Source organism: Pseudophryne corroboree, chromosome 5 (genome assembly GCF_028390025.1).
Source record: "Pseudophryne corroboree isolate aPseCor3 chromosome 5, aPseCor3.hap2, whole genome shotgun sequence".
Classification (NCBI taxonomy): Eukaryota; Metazoa; Chordata; class Amphibia; order Anura; family Myobatrachidae; genus Pseudophryne; species Pseudophryne corroboree.
The window spans coordinates 377,947,932-377,961,317 of NC_086448.1; the positions used below are offsets into that span (position 1 = coordinate 377,947,932).

The 13,386-nt window shown below is 45.9% G+C and overlaps 1 protein-coding gene across 2 annotated transcripts in view; it reads left to right on the forward strand.

Annotated features, from left to right (window-relative positions):
• The window catches only part of PKD1L1 (polycystin 1 like 1, transient receptor potential channel interacting), a 608,224-nt gene that overhangs the window by 339,849 nt on the left and 254,989 nt on the right, over positions 1-13,386 (forward strand). The window lies entirely within an intron of this gene.

Here is a 13,386-nt window from a genome sequence, read left to right on the forward strand (position 1 = left end):
TTTCTGCCTTGTCGATATGGTTTCAGAGAAAAATTGTGACTCTGCCTGATGTTCATACATTAACTCACTCCGTGTTTTATGGATTCAACCTCCCTATGTCCCGCCTGTGGCTCCTTGGGATTTGTTGTTTTTTCTGGACACCTTACAAGAGTCTCCGTTTGAATCTCTTGAGTCTGTGGACCTTAAGTGGCTTACTCTTAAGGTCTTGTTCTTGCTGGCTATTGCCTCTGCTAGACGGGTTTCAGACTTGGGTGCCTTGTCCTGTTGGTCACCCTTTCTGATTTTTCACCGTGACCCGGCGGTTCCTAGAACTCGCCCTGGTTATTTGCCTAAGGTGGTGTCGTCTTTCCACCTTAACCAGGAGATTGTGGTTCCGGCATTTACTTCTCCAGGTTTGTCCTCCAAAGAGCAGTCTTTGGACGTGGTACTGGCTCTCTGTATTTATGTAAGGAGAACAGCTTCTCTTCAGAGATCTGATTTCCTCTTTGTCCTTTTTGGTTTTCACTAACGTGGCTGGCCTGCTAATAAGCAGACCTTGGCCGGATGAATTAGAATGGTGATTGCACATGCTTATGTACAGGCTGGCCTTTCAGCTCCTGCTACCATCAAAGCCCATTCTACTCGGTCTGTTGGACCTTCTTGGGCGGCCCGCCGTGGTGCGACCCTTGAACAATTGTACTAACTGTTGTCATCTCTCTTACCTGCTACTGCATTGGACTGGTTAACAAAACTGAGCTCCAGTGCCTTAAGGCGGGGATATAGAGGAGGCAGCGCTATACATCCTGGGAACAGTCAAAGCTTTTAGCCTGTTGGTGCCTCGGATCAAGATCCAACTCTACACCCCGATGTTATCCCTGTGGAACCCAGTGTACCTAGCAGAAAGAGATTTAACAAAGGTAAGTTCTTACCATAAATCTCCTTTTTTCGCACATATACGATCAGCTCTGAATTAGGCCCACAGTCTCATAACTGTGATGCATACGCAGAAATCGAGTACCATTTACAGTTGTGGTTGACCCAGGGCTACTCAGAATAATGAGAATGCAGTCGCACCAGGCGCCATGTTTTAAGTCGCAGGATTCGCAGCTGATGTCAGATGCATGCCCCGTAAATGGCCATGACACGCCTGACTTTTCTCATCCACTCCCTGCAAACAGCATGTGTACGCCCACGAACACCCGCTGCCTGCCAATCAGTCTGCAGTCGCATCCTGGCATGATGCGACTGAAAAGAATTGCGGATCGCGCATATGCAGTGCGTTTGCAGTGCACGCGCAGTCATCCAATAATCAGCCATTTGCTATTTTGCAATTTTGCAACTGAAGCTGCATAAGGCTCTTAATCAGGACCTATAGGTACATTTAGGGAAATTTTTCCCAAATAAAACAAATTCAGTCCAATGTTATGCTGGCACAGTTACACTGCCTCCAGGGGCGGATTTAGGGGTGGGTCGCCCCTAGGCACAACAGTAAAGACTGTCCTCTTCTTGCCTAATTTTATTATTGTTATTGATTGGTTATAAGCCCTCATTTGATGATAGCCAATTTAATAGCATAATAAAAAAAGCCACTAACTATGTTTTTTTTTTTTTTTTTAATTATGTATCTATATTTACTAAGTAGGTTACAGAGGTAGTATGTGCATGTCCTACTCATTTACACTCCATTCAGTATGGCATATGGTACAGTACAGTTGATATATTTTGCAGTTACTTGTAATTTGTGGGCTGACAGTACCAACAGAAGCATCTAAGTTCCAACCCCAAACAAGTGCCGCACCTAGGCAAGTGCCTTACACGCCTAACGGGAAATTTGCCCACTGACTGTGATCCTGTGGACATTGCTGACACTGAAAGATTTACATCTTGACCTTGGAGGCTCCATCAGCGGGATGCAGTCAGTTTACCTCCAATCAAAATTCCGACGTTCAAAATCCCGACACCAATTGACTGATGGTCAAAATCCCAACAAGGTCAAAATCCCGACATGGACAAAATACTGACATTTAAAATACCGACAAGGTCAAAATACCGACATGTAAAATGCCGACATGTCAAAATACCGACATGAGTTTTTCATGATTTTTTTCATTGAAACCGACTTGTTCATACTTTACCATCCCAGTGGACCTGGAGGGGGAATATAATAGCGTGCCGAGCGCAGCAAGGCACCGTGCCCGAAGCATGGCGAGCGCAGCGGTACACTTTATATGGTGTCCATGTTGACTTATGTCCACATACACACAAAAAACCAACAAAACCGCATGTCGGTATTTTGACCTGTCGGCATTTTACATGTCGGTATTTTGACCTTGTCGGTATTTTAAATGTCGGTATTTTGTCCATGTCAGGATTTTGACCTTGTAGGGATTTTGACCATCGGTCAATTGGTGTCGGGATTTTGAACGTCGGCATTTTGATTGGAGGTATTTCATACCGATCCCCCATCAGCATGGCATGTGCAAGTGAGTCTGGTCACCCCAAACTGCTCTTGGTGGCATGGCTCTATCTACATCATACAGGCTAAGGTGAGCACATTGTAGCGCTGCAGTGTAAAACAATATGCATTCTTACCGCCATCGCTGGGATGCCAGCACTGGCATATACTCCTCATTTAAAGCGGCAGTGATTTGGTTCACATTGATGGACATCCGCAATTACATTAAATATATTCATAGAACTATTATAATGGTAGACTACATTTTTTTATTTGGGAAAGATTTCCCTAAATTTACCTACAGTATATGTCTGATTAAGGTCTCTTGCTAGTCCTTACTGAATTGATGACATCCAATGGGAAACGGCAAAAAAGGAATTCAGTGACACTGAATAACAGAGGTGGTGATAAATCTGGGGAGGACAGTCTTCAAACTGGTCTTACCAAAAAGAGGCTTTTAAAACTACAATCCATCCTGAATGCAGCTGCCAGACTGATCTTCCTTGCTAGATGTTTATTGTCTGGAGATCTGCTCTGTCAGTCCCTCTATTGGTTACCTGTATTTTACCATATTTAATATAAAATTATTTTACACGCAAGGCCATTAACCAAACATACATCTTTTCGCTTATCTCAAAATATCTCCCACCCCGACCTCTTCGTACTTCACAAAATCTACGTCTCCCATCCACACTTATTATTCGCTCCTATTCACACTTGCAGGACTTTCTTTGGGCTGCAACCACTCTGTGGAATGCCCTCCCATACACAATAAGACTCCCCTCTAGTCTCCAAACCTTCAGTCATTCCCAGAAAACTCCCCTCTTTAGGCTAACTTATCAAACTCCAGAACTGCTCACATAACCCTCTTAAACTTTCCTATCCAATTACATCCCCACTGTACAGTCCACATATATCTCTACATATTTTCTCTTTCTTAACTTTCCCATCCTCCTAACCACAGACCAACATTGCTGTGTGACCATGTCATACAGCCCACCAAGAACCTTTGCAATATGACTGGACCATTATTCAATAGATAACACCTATCCTTGTGTATTAATACCTATTCCCCTTTAAATTATAAGCTTGCGAGCAGGGCCTTCCTAGCTCTATGACAGTCTGTTTTTACTAGAGATGTGCGGCGGGCACTTTTTCGTGTTTTGTGTTTTGGTTTTGGTTTTGGTTCTAATTCCATTTTCGTGTTTTGGTTTTGGCTTTGTTTTGCCAAAATTACCACACATAATTTTGGGGTAATTTTGCTCCTACAGCATTATTAACCTCAATAACAATCATTTCCACTCATTTCCAGTCTATTCGGAACACCTCACACATCACAATATTGTTTTTAGGCCTAAAAGTTGCACTGAGGTAGCTGTATGACTAAGCTAAGCGACACCAGTGTGCGGCACAAACACCTGGCCCATCTAGAAGTGGCACTGCAGTTGCAGACAAGATGGCACTATTCAAAAACTAGTCCCCAAACAGCACATGATGCAAAGAAGAAAAAGAGGTGCAATTAGGTAGCTGGATGGCCAAGCTAAGCGACACAAGTGTGCGGCACAAACACCTGGCCCATCTAGGAGGGGAACTGCAGTTACAGACAGGATGACAGATTTAAAAAATAGGCCCCAAACAGCACATGATGCAAAGAAGAAAAAGAGCTGCAATGAGGTAGCTGTATGACTAAGCTAAGCGACACAAGTGTGCGGCACAAACACCTGGCCCATCTAGGAGTGGCACTGCAATGGCAGACAGGATGGCAGATTTAAAAAATAGGCCCCAAACAGCACATGATGCAAAGAAGAAAAAGAGGTGCAATGAGGTAGTTGGATGGCCAAGCTAAGCGACACAAGTGTTCGGCACAAACACCTGGCCCATCTAGGAGTGGCACTGCAGTTACAGACAGGCTGGCACTTAAAAAAACTAGTCCCCAAACAGCACATGATGCAAAGAAGAAAAAGAGGTGCAAGATGGAATTGTCTTTGGGCACTCCCACCCACCCTTATGTTGTATAAACAGGACATGTACACTTTAACAAACCAATAATTTCAGCGACAGGGTCTGCCACACGACTGTGGCTGAAATGACTGGTTTGTTTGGGCCCCCACCAAAAAAGAAGCAATCAATCCCTTCTTGCACAAACTGGCTCTACAGAGGCAAGATGTCCACCTCATCATCATCCTCCGATTCCTCACCCCTATCACAGTGTATATCCTCCTCACTGAGTATTAATTCGTCCCCACTGGAATTCACCATCACAGGTCCCTGTGTACTTTCTGGAGGCAATTGCTGGTAAAGGTCTTCCTGGAGGACTTTATAATTCATTTTGATGAACATCATCTTCTCCACATTTAGTGGAAGTAACCTCCTACGCCGATCGCTGACAAGGTTACCAGCTGCACTAAACACTCTTTCGGAGTACACACTGGAGGGAGGGGGCAACTTAGGTAAAATAAAGCCAGTTTGTGCAAGGGCCTCCAAATTGCCTCTTTTTCCTGCCAGTATACGTTCGCACTGTCTGACATGCCTTCTTGGATGCTGTCACTCATATAATCCTCCACCATTCTTTCAATGGTGACAGAATCATATGCAGTGACAGTAGACATGTCAGTAATCGTTGGCAGGTCCTTCAGTCAGCTTTCACTCCTGACTGCCCTGCATCATCACCTAGCGGTGGGCTAGGAAATGTTATCCTTTTCCTTGCAGCCCCAGTGGTGGGAGAAATTGAGGGAGGAGCTGTTGACGGGTCACAGTCTGCTTGAGTTGACAATTTACTAACCAGCAGGTCTTTGCACCTATGCACACTTGTGTCCACCTCAGCGCCAGCAACACCCATATCCTCATCCTGGTGTACTTCAACAGTGACATCTTCAATTTGAATATCAGGAACTGGACAATGGGTGCTCCTTCCAGCAATTGCAGGGGGCATGCAAATGGTGGAAGGAGCCAACTCTTCCCGTCCAGTGTTGGGAAGGTCAGGTATCGCAACCGCCGACACACTTGGACTCTCCTTGGGGATTTGTGATACCATCTCAGAGCGCACAGTTCTTTTCTGTGCTCTTTCCAGCTTAACTCTTTTAATTTTTCTAGCAGGAGGATGAGGGCTTCCATCGTCATGTGAAGCTGAACCACTAACCATGAACATAGGCCAGGGCCTCAGCTGTTCCTTGCCACTCCGTGTCGTAAAGGGCATATTAGCAAGTTTACGTTTCTCCTCAGATGATTTCAATTTATTTTTTTGGTTCTTTTTACTGAACTTTGGCTTCGGCCTTGGCAGACGACATTGATGGCATTTCATCGTCTATGTCATGGCTAGTGGCAGCAGCTTCAGCACTAGGAGGAAGTGGTTCTTCTTGATCTTTCCCTATTTTCTCCTCAAAATTTTTGTTCTCCATTATTTTTTGGGAGTTATATGAGACAATATGCGGCACAGGACTGACTGGAATGACTGATGAGACAGGACACTACCACTGGTCTGGTGCAGCACAACAAGTTGTTGTTATAATTATTATACTGCAGCAGTGGACATATGGCAGCAGCGTATATCGTCACTGGAATTACTGATGACACAGGACACTACCACTGGTCTGATGCAGCACAACAGGTTGTTATAATTGTTATACTGCAGCAGTGGACATATAGCAGCAGCGTATATCGTCACTGGAATTACTGATGACACAGGACACTACCACTGGTCTGATGCAGCACAACAGGTTGTTGTTATAATTATTATACTGCAGCAGGGGACATATAGCAGCAGCGTATATCGTCACTGGAATTACTGATGACACAGGACACTACCACTGGTCTGATGCAGCACAACAGGTTGTTATTATAATTGTTATACTGCAGCAGTGGACATATAGCAGCAGCGTATATCGTCACTGGAATTACTGATGACACAGGACACTACCACTGGTCTGCACAACACAGCACCACTTTATACAGCTACACTGGATATATGGCAGCAGAGAACACCAACACTGTGAATGGCTGGACTGATGCAGCACAATACACTGAGTGACTACACTGGACTGGTCTGCACAACACAGCACCACTTATACAGCTACACTGGACATATGGCAGCAGAGAACACCAACACTAGGACTGCCTGGACGGATGCAGCACAATACACTGTGACTGGCCTGGACAACACTTGCCACCCCACTTTCCCACCCCAACACTCAGACAGTGAACACTGAGGACACGTCCTCTCTATACACTCTCCGAGACTGGAGTGAAAATGGGCGCGACGCGCGGATCCTTATATGGAATACAAATCCTGCGAGAATCCGACAGCCGGACTCGGATCCGGGCTCGGAAGGCAAAGTTCGGTAGGGTTCGGTTCTCTGAAAACCCGAACCCACTCATCTCTAGTTTTTACCCAGTTTTGTTTTATCACTGTTGATTCCAATTGTTTTTGTTTTATCACTGTTGTTTCCAATTGTAAAGCACAACAGGATTTGCTGCGTTATATTAGAAACTGTTAAAAAATAATACATTTACAGTGCATCCGTAAAGTATTCACAGCACTTAACTTTTTCCACATTTTGTTGTTACAGCCTTATTCCAAACTGTAATAAATTCATTTTTCCCCCTCAAAATTGTACATACAATACCCCATAATGACAAAAGTGCTTTTGACATTTTTGCTAATTTATTAAAAATAAAAAACTAAGAAATTACATGTACGTAAGTATTCACAGCCTTTGCTCAATACTTTGTTGATGCACCTTTGGCAGCAATTACAGCCTCAAGTCTTTTTTGAATATGATGCCGCAAGCTTGGCACACCTATCTTTGGGCAGTTTCGCCCATTCCTCTTTGCAGCACCTCTCAAACTCCATCAGGTTGGACGGGAAGCGTCAGTGCACAGCCATTTTCAGATCTCACCAGAGATGTCTAATCAGATTCAAGTCTGGGCTCTGGCTGGGCCACTCAAGGACATTCACAGAGTTGTCCTGAAGCAACTCCTTTGATATCTTGGCTGTGTGCTTAGGGTCATTGTCCTGCTGAAAGATGAACCGCCGCCCCAGTCTAAGGTCAAGAGCACTCTGGAGCAGGTTTTCATCCAGGATGTCTCTGTACGTTGCTGCATTCTTCTTTCCCTCTATCCTGACTAGTCTGCCAATTCCTGCTGCTGAAAAACTTCCCCAAAGCATGATTCTGCCACCACCATGCTTCACTGTAGGGATGGTATTGGCCTGGTGATGAGCGGTGCGTGGTTTCCTCTAAACATGACAACTGACATTCACGCCAAAGAGTTTAATCTTTGTCTCATCAGACCAGAGAATTTTGTTTCTCATGGTCTGAGAGTCCTTCAGGTGCATTTTGGCAAACTCCAGGCGGGATGCCATGTGCTTTTTACTAAGGCGTTACTACCGTCTGGCCACTCTACCGTACAGGCCTGATTGGTGAATTGCTGCAGAGATGGTTGTCCTTCTGGAAGGTTCTCCTCTCTCCACAGAGGAATGCTGTAGCTCTGACAGAGTGACCATCAGGTTCTTGGTCACCTTCTTGACTAGGGCCCTTCTCCCCGGATCGCTCAGAAGAGACCTGGTGGTTCCGAACATATTCCATTTACGGATGATGGAGGCCACTGTGCTCATTGGGACTTTTAAAGTAGCAGATATATTTCTGTACCCTTCCCCAGATTTGTGCCTCAAGACAGTCCTGTCTCAGAGGTCTACAGACAATTCCTTTGACTTCATGCTTGGTTTTTGCTCAGACATGCACTGTCAAGTGTGGGACTTTATATAGACAGGTGTGTGCCTTTCCAAATCATGTCCATCAACTGAATTTTACTCCAATTAAGCTGTAGGAACATCTTAAGGATGATCAGTATGCACCTGACCTCAGTTTTGAGCTTCATGGCAAAGGCTGTAAATACTTATGTACATGTGATTTCATAGTTTATTATTCTTAATAAATTTGCAAAAACTTTTTTGTGTGTAGAATTTTGAGGGAAAAAATTAATTTATTCCTTTTTGGAATCAGCTGTAACATACCAAAATGTGGAAAAAGGTGAAGCGCTGTGAATACTTTCCGGATGCACTGTATTTGGGGGGTCATTCCGAGTTGATCGCTCGCTAGCAGTTTTTAGCAGCAGTGCAAACACTAGGCTGCCGCCCACTGGGAGTGTATTTTAGCTTAGCAGAAGTGCGAACGAAAGGATCGCAGAGCGGTTACAAAGTTTTTTTGTGCAGTTTCTGAGTAGCTCTAAACCTACTCAGCGCTTGCATTCACTTCAGACTGCTGAGTTCCTGTTTTGACATCACAAACACTCCCTGCGTTTGCCCAGCCACGCCTGCGTTTTTCATGGCACGCCTGCGTTTTTCCGAACACTCCCTGAAAACGGTCAGTTGACACCTAGAAACTCCCACTTCCTGTCAATCACTCTGCGGTCATCAGTGCGACTGAAAAGCTTTGCTAGACCCTGTGTGAAACTACATCGGTCATTGTAATAGTACGTCGCGCGTGCGCATTGCGCCGCATACGCATGCGCAGAAGTGCCTTTTTTTTGCCTCATTGCTGTACAGCGAACGAATGCAGCTAGCGATAAACTTGGAATGACCACCTTAGACAATAAGATTTTTGTGAAGGAAGGGGGAAGCTTTTTTAAGCCAAATTGCTTAAGGGCAGGCTACAGTTATTTATTCTGACTTCTTTTTTAACAATTTTATCTGTATGTTTTATCAATAATATCTGTGTACTAGCACCAAGTAAAATATTTTTTATTAAGTTCTTATGAGCTTTGTTGTTTCATATAATAACAAGCAGATTATTGGAAGTTTTCTTTATTATTTATTTTTTTATTTTCAAAAGAATTTCATCCCATCAAACGCAGTGACTATTTGTTATTTTGCTATGTATATCTATTTTTGGAAGTGCAGCTCACACTACTGTCATTTGCTGCAGGTTTCTGCTAATGTGTAATAATAAAACTTTGGTGAGCATGTATTAATCAATTTGGGGAATTACCTGTACTCACTGAACCATGGTGTGATAAAGGGGCAAAGCTTATTGCTGGGACCATAGTGTGACATTTAGGAAATGCTAGTCATTATTATGGCAGGAAGAGTGTAAGGAGCTATGGCCCTCATTCCGAGTCGTTCGCTCGGTATTTTTCATCGCATCGCAGTGAAATTCCGCTTAGTATGCATGCGCAATAATCGCACTGCGACTGCGCCAAGTAATTTTACAATGGAGATAGTATTTTTACTCACGGCTTTTTCATCGCTCCGGCGATCGTAATGTGATTGACAGGAAATGGGTGTTACTGGGCGGAAACAGGCCGTTTTATGGGCGTGCGGGAAAAAACGCTACCGTTTCCGGAAAAAACGCAGGAGTGGCCGGGGAAACGGGGGAGTGTCTGGGCGAACGCTGGGTGTGTTTGTGACGTCAAACCAGGAACGACAAGCACTGAACTGATCGCAGATGCCGAGTAAGTCTGAAGCTACTCTGAAACTGCTAAGTAGTTTGTAATCGCAATATTGCGAATACATCGGTCGCAATTTTAAGAAGCTAAGATACACTCCCAGTAGGCGTAGGCTTAGCGTGAGCAACTCTGCTAAATTCGCCTTGCGAGCGATCAACTCGGAATGAGGGCCTATGTGATGTAGTAAGCATTGCATTCGCAATTCAGTACATCCCACATCTTATCCAGTAAATATTGGCATTGATAACGCCGGTATGTGCATAGAAATGCGTAAAGGTCAGCTCTCCCGATAACAGCTGTCCTTCATGATAGAAGTACTTCCAGGTTTAGGACCTGGGAGTCGTTCTGCACATGTGATATAAGGGGTGCTGGATCCCTCTCAGGTGGAGATGCAAAGAGATCCTATAGGCTTCTACTGGGTAATGTCAGCTAAAGATGTCATTATCCACCGGGTCCATGCTCCAAAATGTATTGTGTTTCGGAGCTTGGTATATATACATATGAGAATTGCTGGCAAATTCTGAAAACTGCGGTTTTTAGATATTTGGCCTCACTTTCCTTTTAGTGCATCCCATCATATAGAAGATGGTGGTGGAGGAAGCATATCTACAGTAAAACATTGCAACCAGCTGCATTGTGTGCATGGGCTAGGGCCACATCACCTCTTTGTTATATTGTTCTTTTTTCTTGGTTTTATTTCTTCTAAAGCTGGGTATACACTAGACCAGGGGTGATCAACCAGTCAGAGGGAAAGAGCCCAAAAATTTCTGTAGTCAAGTCAAAGAGCCGGTGTGATGTGCCTGCCAAACGTAGGCATGCATATAAATGAAACGTTGCCTAACCGGCACAAGGCCATGACCCATTTTTTTTTGTGCACCCGCCTTCAGTATGTCGTTTGTTTGAGTATGACCATGTGCCAGCCCCCCCACTGAAACACGCCAGCCTCCTCCCTTCACTCTGTGCCTCTCGGCCTCAAGCCCTTCACTCTGTGCCTATCAGCATCCCACCTGTGTCTTTCAGCCTGCCCCCTTCACTCTGTGCTTCTCAGCATCCCACCTCTGTGTCTTTCAGCCTGCCCCCTTCACTCTTTGCCTCTCAGCCTATGCCCCGTCACACTGCCTCTCAGTGTTCTCCCCCTTCACTCCGTGACTCTCAAACTGGGTATACACTGGAGCGATGTCGCTCTAAAATGCAGTTTTGGAACAACATCGCTCAGTGTGCACGCTCCCATGGTCACATGTGACAGACGCTTGGTTTGATGTGCTGCACATTAAACCCAGCATCTTTCGCTAGCGTCCTGTGTTATGTTAATGAAGAACGGAACATGATGGTTCCATTATTCATTAAAGTTGCCCCAGTGTGTACAGGCAATTTGGACTGACGGGGATTTGTTCCTATGAAGGAATGGATCCCGTGGCACCAGTGTGTACCCAGCTTCAGCCTGCTTCCCCTTCACTCTGTGCCTCTCAGCCTGCTTCCCCTTCACTCTGCCTCTCATCCTGCCCCCTCCTCTTCACTCAGTGTCTCTCAGCATCCTCCCCCTCTATCTCTCCCTTCTCCCCCCTCTGGTCACTTGTAGCCACCCTCACCTGTATGCCGGAGTTGGCAGACAGTGAGGCCAGACAGGCGACGCAAAACATAACCAGAAAGACTAAAAAAATCTCAATATGTTTAGTTTGGAGCAGAGAAGGGAAAGAGGGGACATGATAGAAACTTTCAAATATATCCCAGGAGGGAAACATTCTCCAAATGAAGAGAAGCAATAGGACACGAGGACATGCACTGAGACTGGAGGGGGAAGAGGGGTTCAGGGGAAATTTGAGGAAAAATTATTTCACAGAAAGGGTAGTGGACAAGTGCAATAGCCTTCCATCAGAGGTGGTAGAGGCTAAGACAGTAGAGCAATTTAAACATGCATGGGATAGACATAAGGATATCCTTGCAAAGAAAAAAGGATCAAATAAGGAGCGGGATGTACTAAGCGGAAAATGCGGTGAACCCCCTGTTTACCGCATTTTCCTGATGTACTATCCCCCGGCCGCCAGGTCAGCGCCGCGGCGGAGTTCGCCAGCTTTAGCTGGCGATAGTCCATAGAAGCCTATGGGCTTCTCTCCGCGGCGCTGTGTGAAGGATCCGATCGGATCCCTCCCAGCATGCCCTGCGGCCGCCCCCGTCACCCCGCGCATGCGCAGTCTGACTTCTGGGGCCGAATCCTGGAAGTCAGGCTGCCGCTGTGCATCGCGGAGGACAGCTCTTATTGGTAGAGCTGTCCTTCACAATGCTGATCGCATATGTTAGTACATATGCGATCAGCATCGTGGCGCAGGGCGGCGATGGGCGGCGATGTACATTAGTACATCCCGCCCAAGGTTTGAGATAAAATGATGGTAAAAAAAAAAAAAGGGGCAGACTAGATGGGCCAAGTGGTTCTAATCTGCCGTCGAATTCTATGTTTCTACGTTTGTGTCACTGGCATCAGACAGGGCAGGGGGCATGGCCATGATGTAGCGTGCCTTCACGCCGCCCCCCCCCCCCCCCCCCACCCCCCACCCACCTCTGCTCCCAGTGTCGCACTCCTGCCTCCGCTCCCGGCAGCCCTGCAAGGTGGGAGGTGGCACACGGGTCAAACTTTGCAGAGTGTTATGAGGGCGGGAGCCCCATCAGTGTCACGAAAGAACCACGTGCGACTCAAGAGCAATGGGCTGGCCACCGCTTCACTAGACGATAGTGTGTACCCAGCAATATTTTGTATTGAAGGTCCCGGCGGGCTGGCGGCATACACACTAGCCGATGCTGCAAATGATAGCATAGGGGTGGGCATGTCAACGGCATCCCCAGACTGACCTGCATTGTCGACGATATACTGTAGTGCGTACACACTGGATGATATGAAAGATATTTAGTTCTGAAATTGTGAATTGACACTAGCTAGTTCTCAGACTATGCATAATTATTCATTGATTGTATTTTATTGTGTAAATTAATTTAGTCTCTTATACATCTATCTTCATATGTTTACATTGGCATAACACTAAATTGGGCCTAATTCTCAGGCTGAAGCTCAGTGAGGTGTGCACATACCCAGTGTGGCGTTTGGATGGTGGGGCAGGCCGTAGTGGATGCATGACGTCACACGCAGTTGCTGCTGCCAAAAACATGGTGGGTAGCCACCTGGCTGCATAGGCAGGGAGCTACTCTTCAGGTGCGAAAGCATCGCCGCTGTCTGTGGGGGGAAGGCGGGGGTGAGGGCCTGGCACGCAAAGCGAACTAGCCCTGTGCTGAGCGTCCCCCTGCATGTCTGAGATTGTGATCATATTTTCAGCTCTGAATTAGGCCACTTAGGGGGTCATTCCGACCTGATCGCACGCTTCAGTTTTTTGCAGCGCAGCAATCAGGTCACTACTGCATATGTGTATGCACCGCAATGCGCAGGCACGTCGTACGGGTACAAAGCGGATCATTGCTGGGTGATGGATTTAATGAAGAATCAATTCGCACAGCCGATCGCAAGA